The 10913-nt window shown below is 25.0% G+C and overlaps 1 long non-coding RNA gene across 1 annotated transcript; it reads left to right on the top strand.

Moving 5' to 3' along the window:
- The first annotated feature begins 764 nt into the window (after positions 1-764).
- On the top strand, positions 765-10077 carry LOC147809890 (uncharacterized). The gene is made up of 2 exons (XR_015433854.1): positions 765-2774; positions 9771-10077. It is a non-coding gene; the product is annotated as an uncharacterized LOC147809890 (long non-coding RNA).
- Positions 10078-10913: the final 836 nt, after the last annotated feature.

The following is a 10913-nucleotide window of genomic DNA, read 5'->3' on the forward strand; positions in this document are numbered from 1 at the left end:
AAAGATTTATAATTTGTAAATTTTAAATGAAAAAATTAATGTATTTTAAAAAATTTATTTTTATATTGTTCTGAAATTCAAATACTTGAAATAAATAAAAAAAAAAAAAAAAAAAAAACAATTTAAGTGCTTATTAAAAATATATAAAAAATATAAAATAACTAAAAAAATTAATAAAATGATTAAAATAAAATAGAACAGTTTTATAAGCAATCTAAGCTGCCCAAAGCATTTAATTTCATGATGAACAATAAATTGGAAAATGTTAATAATTGCTGAGATAGAGTCTCATAATTGCCTGTTAGCGTTCAGTTAGTTAGTTATTAAAACTTATTCATGATATTCATTTGTGCGTAATCTAAATTCTAATTATTTTCATTCAAAAAGTCTTTCAAAATATAATTTTATTCCTGTATTTAAATTACAAGTAACTTTGATATCTGGGTTGCCTACAAAAATTCAAAAAAGTACAAAAAAAATTTAGAGCATTTCACAGCATTTACTATTTATCAAAGATGATAAAAAAAATTATTGATTATTAAAAAATAATTTTATTGCGATAATCAACATTAAGCTGGAAACCTATTACTATTAAGCAATTTAAAAGACTTTTTCGTGGTTTTCCTTCGCATGTAACACAAATTTGATTACTTTAACTTAATCTTCATTAAAATAAATTATTCTTATAACTTTCATGAATTTGATTGTATTCTGATACTTAAATTGTTAATTACTTTGATCTCTGAATTGGATTAAGTATAATAAGGGTGTTTCATTACATTCACAAAATAAAAAAGCTCACACTTTGATTTCTGGGTTGAGTTAATAAGAAGAGCTTTTCGTTCTGTTCAGAAAGATGGTACCCTATCTATTAAGGATAATAATAATGAAAAAATGTTTATTTATAATTTTACTCCTATACTTAAATTGCAAATTATTTTATTTTATATACCAATAGCAGCAATCTGAAAAACATTTTTGTCTGTTTTTCATAGCGTATAACGCGAAATTTGATAATTTTAATTTCAATTTAATCTTGATTATAATTAATTATTTTTACAACTTAATTGTTTATTAACTTAATTATTTATTAACTTAATTATTTTAACTTAATTAATTAAAATTAATTTATTAATTAATTTATCAATTAATTAAAATAATTAATTAACTTAATTATTTTAACTTAACTATAATTTATTTATAACTTAATTATTTTTATAAACATAATTATTTTTATAACGTAAATATGGTTTTATTCCGATACTAAAATAGCGAGTTACTTTGATTTTCGGTTAAAAACTACAAAAATTTGAAGAACATCTCGTTATAGTCACAAAGAAGTCTCTCAAAGATGCTGAAAAATGATTCATTATAAAAAAAATTCATTGCGATTACTGAACTTCTAAATGGAATCAAGCCATCTGAAAGATATTTTCGTGGTTTCCCTTCACGTATAATGCAAAATATGATTGTTTTCTCAAATTTTTATTCAAGCAAGGAAGAAAAATATTTATACCATTATTAACCACTCCAAAAACCAGAGTAAATGCTTTATTATAAAACTGATGCGTCCAGAATTTGGAATTATGATGAACTTGCCTGTATATTTTGATTCAATAAATTGATTTATTTTCTGCTTCCCTTCTTACCATTATTTTTTTTTTTTTTTAAGTGAAAAATGATTCTTCTACATTACTGTTAGAAAATTTGACGGTTCATCAGGTTGTCTTTTGTCAACATCTGAAAATAAAATTCGAGCAAATAGTATGTATTTGTAATGGCGAAAATATCCAAATGATAAAATAAACATGAACTTTTTTTACATTGTTAAAATTAAAAAACTTAAGTACTCGGGTTCCTATGATTTTATTATTTTACTATTAACTTATTCTAGTATGTTATATTGAAATATCTGATATATGTTATATTGAAATATCTGATATATGTATTATGATTTTATTATTTTACTAATAACTTATTCTAGTATGTTATATTGAAATATTTGATATATGTATTTTGAAATATCTGATATATGTATATTGAAATATCTGGAGAAAAAAAAATTTCTAACCAAATGTTCTTTGAGTCAGGAAGAGACAAAAAATACCTGTTGATTTTTTTGAAATATACTTTCTATCACAAACGCCTTAAAACTTTGTTATCGATAAAAATAATTTCAGATGATTTTAATCCTTCATCTCTAATTAACCTCGTTATATCATGCTTTTGATCAAAGTTCAGCAGCGTGTCTGCGTTCTTTCTCTCCTAAATATTAATTTGATCCCTACACACGTTTTTTATTCCATTACTTATAAGGATTCGTAAAATATATATTAACGGCCCGGATTAGAGAACAACTGAATTATCTTCTTCAAAAATGGCAGTTATTTAATTTAAATTTGATACTTTTGTGTGTGATCATATCTCAGTGTCAACCATATCGGTGTCACGTATCAATGACATCCAATAAAAATCTAACTGTCAATGAACTTATTAACTGAGGTGAAGGGATTAATTGAATGCTTAATAAAATAAGAGCTTTCTTTGATGATATGTTTTTTAAATTAGTGGTGAAATCGTCTAATAATTATTTTTAAAAATCGTTGCAAGAAAGGTTTGCAAGGGTATTTTTTTTTTCAGACTCATGCGAGTTAATTCAAATCAAATAAATATACTATATGTACTCTCTTTTTCTTTCTTCCGGATTCTAACGAATTAAAGAGTATTCATACTTATCAAGGTATTTTACAACAAAGTGCTAACATAGTACAAAGGTACATATAGTATTGATTTCTGTGCATAGATTTTTTTTTCCTTCTATATTTGCTTTCGGAAATTTAGCCGTATAATATTTTATACCCAGTTATGTAATTCTGTTGCGATCGTAATTTTTCTTAGAAAATTATTATTTAGATGATTAGTTGAATATTCATAAAGTACGTTAAGAAGAGGTTTGAAAAAAAAAGTAATCAATATCATGCGTAAATACTTTGGTTTTTTTTCCTTCTTTTTTTAATAATGTGTTACGTTTTCTTTTTTTAAATCATTCATTGCCACTTATTTAATTTAATTACATATAATTTCAAGATAAAAACATATCTCAGTTTTTACATAAGCATGTGAAAATCTAATATTTCATGCAGTCTTTCTGGTGGTTTGTGTTAGAGTGATAAATATTTGTTTCAAAACTATAATGTATGTTTCCGCAACTCTATCTCAGTACTATGACACTTAACAGTGAGTTCATTAACTAATATTATATTCAAATGATCTGTAAATGAAATGAATATACGTATATTGATTATCACTAAATGTCAAGTTTACTACTATGGATTGCAAATTCATTCAATTTCTTCTATTCTTTATGTAAGTCAATTTCATGAAATTTTGAGAAATTTTTTGTACTATTTAGAGATAAAAGAATTCTTTGCATGCATTCTGAGATGTATAAAGCAAGATTTTAGAAATGTTTAATTAATTTTTTTTAAGTACTTTGAAAACTCTGGTATTTGATAACTCCTTTAATATTTACGCGATTTCGTTATAAATTTGTTATATAGATAACTATTAATCTAACTAAGTAATAACTATTGTTATTTTAATTTAGTAAAGTTAATAAACTGTATACGATTGGAACAATCATTTGAGCAAAGCACAAAACGGGAATAAATTTAACTATTATAGGTTATATTCTCTAAAGAATAACTACCTCGTTTTTTTCCCACAAAAAATTTACTGAATTTAAAAAAAAAAAATTTTTTTAAAGAAAATAAGATCAATGCAGAAAAGATTATATAGACAATATATAATTGATTTTATTTTGAACTAATATTTATCTAACAGATAAATTTTATTTAGATATAAAAAAAAAGTTATAAGGATAGAATATCTCTTTCTAAAATTAGATATTCATGTAAATAAACTATTTCAGCTTAAAAATTGGCGTTTAACTTCTAAATTGAGTTAATATAAATGAACACATTAAGTTATATTTTTTAATCAAAGTAAAATAATATGTTTCTTAAAATTCAAGCAAATCTTTTTCGTGTATTATATGACCAAGTTTAATCATAATGCAAAACTGAAAATGTGTTTCTCTCATTATAAATATGTAAAGTCACACTTTAGGGCCAAATTAAATACTAAATAAAGAAATTAAAATCATTTTTTCTTTTTTAATTGTGTTGTTATGTCTTTCTGTTTTGTGCATATTCCATATAAATAAGAAAATATTGGTTGCAGATAAGACATTAATGCAGTGATCCTCAACCTTTTTTTTGCGGCGGCACACTTTTAACGATTTTGAAATTTGACGGCACACAATGAAAAGAATTAGTTTTAAAATTGTTTACCTACCTATAATACATTGCGTTAAATAATTTGTGATAATAATTTTGAATGCGAAGTAAAATAATATGTACTACAAGAGCACATTTATTAAGGGATTAATTATTTCTTTCGACAAATTTTTTATTAGTTAGTAACAGTTATTTATTTTTTTGCTAGTTATCAATTGTTAGCTTGTTTTCTATTGTTATTAACTGTTAGTTTTTTACATTAATTGTTATTTTTTTGTGATTTCTTGTTAATTAGTTTTATTGCTAATTATTAATTGTTAGCTTATTTTTGTCATTTATCCTTTGTTAATTTTTGTTTTAGAATTATAAATTGCATAGCTTACTTTAATGATTAGCTTTTATTTCCGTTTGAAAGTTAATATTTAGCTTTCTTTCTTTTGTTAATTAATAATTTTAATAGTCATTAAGTTTTCTATTTATTTCAACATTTTTTGTCAAAGACAATTTAAACTCTTTCTTCTTGTTTTAAGACTGTCAGAGACAAGACAATTGCCGACAAAGATGTTCACGCGGTTAAAACGTGGAAAAATTATAAAAAGTATATTATGTAATATTATATGTATATAATATTATGCATATGCGCTTTTCTTTAATTTAAACTTTACTCGTAATAAAAAAAAAGCATTATAATTTTTATTGTATCATTTCTAATATTTGGCGGCACATTTTAAGAATTTGGCGGCACACAAAAGTGCCTCGGCACAGTGGTTGAGAATCACTGCATTAATGTATAATTTATTCAAAATAATTCATAAAGTAATCAAGAAGGATAAAATAAAATTATCAAGATCTCTGGAGAAGTTTAATTTTTATTACAGCATTGATTGTTATACCATGTGTTCATTTATTAGTTCAATAATGGATCAGTAAAAACTTATTGCAACATTTCACATATTTCAATAGCAGTTTTGACAACTGTAGAGATTTCTTTCCTCTACTATGTTAAATATAAGTTTAATCTGCGTAATTTAATCTACACAAATAATCAAATGAAGGCTATTAAATCAATTAACCAGTATGTTTTGGAAAGCTAATTATATTGCTTTAAATTCTGATTTTAATTATAAAATCAGAATGTGAGATATATAACTTGCAACATTTTAATATTTCAACAGATTTTTTCTGACAAAATTGTTATAAGTCGGAACAAATTAGATTTGACAATAAAATTCAGTATCATCCTCTTACATGTCATATTTTGCTGGCATTTCAGTATTTCTTTTTCTCTTTGAAAGATAGAACAAGTTTATGTTACATTGGAAGTAAGATAATTTTCAATTTTTTATAGGTTCGAAGTATATTAAAAACGAAAAATAGGTAATGGTTGTAAATAAGTTTTTGCTAATTTGGTTGGCTATAGTAATGGAGATAAACTATCCTGTTCAGTTCTTGCTAAATAGCCATCTAGGTCCTTAAGAAGTTAAACATGTGGCAGCAAAACTAAAAAGAAGTATTTTATTATGTGTATATTCACCACAACATTCAATATTTAATTTCAAAAACTTGTAAATTCGTGGTAACGAAATTTGTGATTTTTCAAATTCTAATTTTAACTTTATAATTACGACACTAATGCTACAGTTTTCTTAATTTATTAAGGACAATATAAGTCCTGTTAAAATATTAAGATACAGACTACTACAAGCATAAAAACTTAATTTTTCTAAATGAAATTTCAAATTTAAGAAAATAAATAAAAAGAGTTTCAAATCTTTGAAAAAATTAAAATTCGCCAAAAATTGACGTCTATGTCCTGAAGGTTCTATTAAATTGCAGAGTAAATTTTACTTAGAGTTTTTCGTTGAGTTTTGCCGTTGTAGATTATTTAGAGATTTGCAAGTTTTTATTGGAGTTTCACTAATTTTAATTGAATTTAATTTTAGTAGAGAAAATAATGTTCCACTGCTCATACATTCTAAAAGAAAAAATAGTGGCACTATATAAAAATGGAAAATCCATCACAGAAATTAGTTGGGTATTGAATATGTCGTATTATACAGCTAGAACATGGCATTTGAGGCAAATAAATTGTATTTTTAAGTTGAAAATTCGTAATTTAAAGATATATATTTCGAAATAAATTCCTTATTACTTAAGTGTATTAAATTGTAATCAGCATCTGATTTTATTTTTAAATTTTTCATGTATTGTTGCAAAAAAAAAATTAGTTTCCCAAAACTATTTGCATTATTAACTCTTTAAACGAACCCTCTATTTTTTTGTAAATTTATGTTTAACTACATTTCAGATTTTTTTGTAAAATAAAAGTTCATGGAGCCTATTATTTTTTATAGTTTGCCTAAAAGTAATTTGGTTTTTACGACCTATGATGAGTTGTAAAATTTTACCTACAGTAAAGTATTGACCATTCAGTACTTATAAAAAACCGAATTAAAATTATGAATAATTTATAAACAAACGGATAAATATCCAAATATGCAAAAAAAATTTTTTTTTATTCAGAGAAAGTACGTTTCTGTGTCCGATTTCGAAACTTAATAGTTAGCACTAAATAATTTTCATATATGAGGTCACCCTCAGGAACCATTAAGATTGACACTTAGTATGTGAAAATCAGATCATTAGAACGAAAGTTATTGAGGGTGGTTATGAGGGAAAGTTATTATTATTATAATTTTTTTTTTTTTTTGGTCCACTGTACAATGCTAACATGAATTCGCAGATATTCAATTGTTAATAGTTTTAGTAGTTCCTGTACTTAAGTGAAAAAAGAAATATTTCTTAAAAATGTGTTTTCTTTCTCACAAAAGAGAGAATAAAATTGCCTAAATATAGAAAATCGTTAAATTGTAGCAAAATACGAGGATTTTCTTTTGAGAAACAGTAGAGTATGATGGGAGTAGTGAGGTAAGAGATTTTTCTATATTCCTCTCACACATCGAATATGCTATCAATTTAAGAGTAATTGTCTCTAATACTGGAAGTAGATTAATATCGTACTTGAGAGCTATGAAGACTTCGTAGTTCATTTTGTTATTTATTTTGTTTCATGAAATTTCTTCAATATTTTTTTAGATAAATAGTAATTTTTCTCCCTATTAATTTCAACAAAATTTTAAAATCACAAAAATTTCGGGACATCTATGGAAATGTTTAATAATTAAGAATACTATCATAATTATATCAATATTAATTCTTTATCTTATTTTTTTAAAGGAAATTAAGGATTACTTTGAGCCCTGATTATGTACTACTATAAAGCAGTTACATGTTTTGGTGCATGAAATGTTCTGTTATAATTTAATTTTCATAGTGTATTTCAATTATGATTACTTTTATAAAACTTAATTTAATTAGTTATGAAGTTAAGCTTTTAAGTATATTTAGAAAAATTCAATTTATGTTTAAAAGTAGTATTCCTCTTCATTTTATAAATTTTTTTTAGTAAACACAAAGAGAAAAAAAAAAGGAAGAGAGAGAGACTAAGTCAGTAGAAAAATCATTTATTTATTATAAAATGAAAACAATTTAGACATACATTTGGATCAAAAATACCACAGCTACCTACATTATAAGAAAAATCCAGTACATTTTACAAATTAAATAAATAAAATTTTTAGTCTATGAACAAAATGTAAAATTCTTCTTTTACAGGAGCTCTTTAAAAGCAGTTAAGATAAATAAAATACCAAAAGTAATACTTTTCGATGTGAGTGACAGTCATACATTTCATTCATAATTCTAAATATTTATTAGGCGCCTATTTAACTTTTGAAAGTTTTAGATTACAAGATATAAATATGATAGGCATGCTACAAAAATTTGAAAACAAAACGACAAAAATTTGACAACAGTTTAGAACAATCATGTTTGAAATTACAAAAGTGCTGGTATTTCTTTTTAATGTTAAGACACTTTATGTAATAAAATGAAACAAAACATTCTAAAATACTATTTATATTGCAATACCAGAGCCATTATAGGGGTAGAGGAAAACAGAGCCATATGACTAGATCTCAATGATTTTACACTGAGATCAGGGTAAACCCGAAAAAAAAAATTGTTTTTTTTTCATTGCTTTTTATAACAAATCAACTCTAGTTATTAAGTTTATAATAGAATAATATTTATATTTCCATCACTTCTATATTCTGCGCTTTAAAATTTTTTAATTAACTTTTTTAAAAACATTTATTATTAGAAGAGAGAGATAATGTACTAAGGTGTTGAGTTAATCAATCACAATATAAAAAAAAGGATGATATAAAAAAATGCTACTATATACTTTATTAACTCAAATTTACCCAAGTACTATTAACTATATCATTAAAACAAATTAAAATGTTCAAAACATTATTTTAATCAACATTACTTTCAAGTAGTCAAAATGTATACTAGTCCAATCAGCTTTCTTCATAACATTCATTTGGGTCACCTAGAAATATCTATTTCTGTACTGAGGGACCAAAACTGGATTTTCAACAAGACTGACCTGGCAGTCGTAACAATACTCAGGTCAGAACTGTGAAAAATTCAGTCAATGCAGGAGCCTTATTTCCACTTGTAACTGATGATGATGACAACCTAGAACAAAACTAAAAGCATTGCAACTGAATAAAAAAAATATTAACACGAAGCACAATTTGTGTTACAATACAACTTGTGCTTTTCAATATTATTCTAAATTTTAAAAATATCACTTATAGTAGTAATGTTATCATAGCAGCATCAAACAAATAATAAAATATGTAAACAGAGAACTTTAACACATGTAAACTAAGTTTTAAAACCAACAATATAATAAAATGGGAATCAATATTTTTATTTGAATACCATTTAAGCATATTCATGCAAAAAAAGTTGATAATTTTATTGGGTATTTTAAAATCACGGTGCAAAATATTATTAATTTAACCTTTTCCTCATACGAAATTTAAAAGTGGTTTCCTTCCAACCTTGTATTATTAAGGTTATAACTCATTTGTCACTCCTTTTTCCTTTCAAATAACATTCAAGAAAATTCAATACACAGAAGTAATTTAACAAATTACACATAACTCCCACTTCAGACATACAGGCACACTGAGGTTGTTGAAGGAGCTTTAAAATAATGCGTTGTATGAGTTGATAAGAAAGTCAACCTATAACAAAACAACACATCATTACATTACAATTGTTACATATTTGTGCTTCCTATCAACCATCAAAATTTTATTCTACTCCTTTCGTATTATTCCAAACTATAATATCAATTTTCAAAATGTCACTTATAGTAATGTTTAATAAGCAGAATCTCACAAATAATAAGAAATGTAAACTATATATAATATATTAACTCTAATTTACCCTAGTACTATTAACTACATCATTAAAACAAATTAAAATGTATACTAATCCAATCAGTTTTCTTCATAACATTCATTTGGTTCACCTAGATTTCTATTTCTGTAGGTACTGAAGGATCAAAACTGGATTTTCAACAAGACTGACCTGGTAGTCGTGACAATACTCAGGTCAGAACTGTGAGAAATTCAGTAAATGCAGGAGCCTTATTTCCATATGTAACTGATGATGATAACAACCTAGAACTAAACTAGAAGCATTGCAACTGAATATACAAATCACGAAGCACAATTTGTGTTACAATACAACTTGTGCTTTTCAATATTATTCTAAATTTTAAAAAAATCATTTATAGTAGTAATGTAATCATAGAAGCATCAAACAAATAATAAAATATGTAAACAGAGAACTTTAACACATGTAAACTAATCTTTAAAACCAACAATGAAAAAAATGTGAATCAATATTTTTATTTTAATACCACTAAAGCATATTCATACAAGAAAAGTTGATAATTTTAATGCGTACCTTAAAATCACGGTGCAAAATATTATTAATTTAACCTTTTACTCATAAGAAACAAAAAAGTGGTTTCCATCCAACCTTGTTTTATTACAGTTATAACTTATTTGTCATTCATATTTCCTTTCAAATAATATTCAATACACACACACACACAAAAATAATCTTTATAATTAACAACAAAAATTCTTGCTTTAAATAAAAACACAGATCCGACAATAATGCTAAGAAAAGTGATGAAAATGATACCTGCAATATGCAATGCTAGCCAGTAAAAATGTCGACACCAAGAGCTATTTTATATTAATTCAGAAAGCGCTGCAATACTAATGTCCAGTATCTAGAAATCACTTTGCATGAATAAAAATATTGTAGTAAAAAATATGTATTTCCTAGCGTATTCGTTACATCTTTCCAGCTCAAACATTTTCGCCATTTTCAATCACGTTCAAAAAGCGGGCATCCAAGCAGTTGGCGATAGATTTCGTTTGGCAATCACCCATTTCACCAGATCGCCAAAGTTTAGGGTTATAAGAGGGCGGTCAGCCAAGACAGTGCGAAACAAAATATTTGTTCGCTTTTTAAATAATTTATTTTAATTAGCTAAACAATAAAGGTATTTGAATCTTTGACACTCATATTTTTAAATACAGCTTGTTGCTGAGATATATAGCTGTGCAAAATATTGCAATATTTTTTAAAAAATTATTCATATTTTCCTGCATTTGA

Source organism: Parasteatoda tepidariorum, chromosome 5 (assembly GCF_982258835.1).
Source record: "Parasteatoda tepidariorum strain Cologne lab strain chromosome 5, Ptep-v5.0, whole genome shotgun sequence".
NCBI lineage: Eukaryota > Metazoa > Arthropoda > Arachnida > Araneae > Theridiidae > Parasteatoda > Parasteatoda tepidariorum.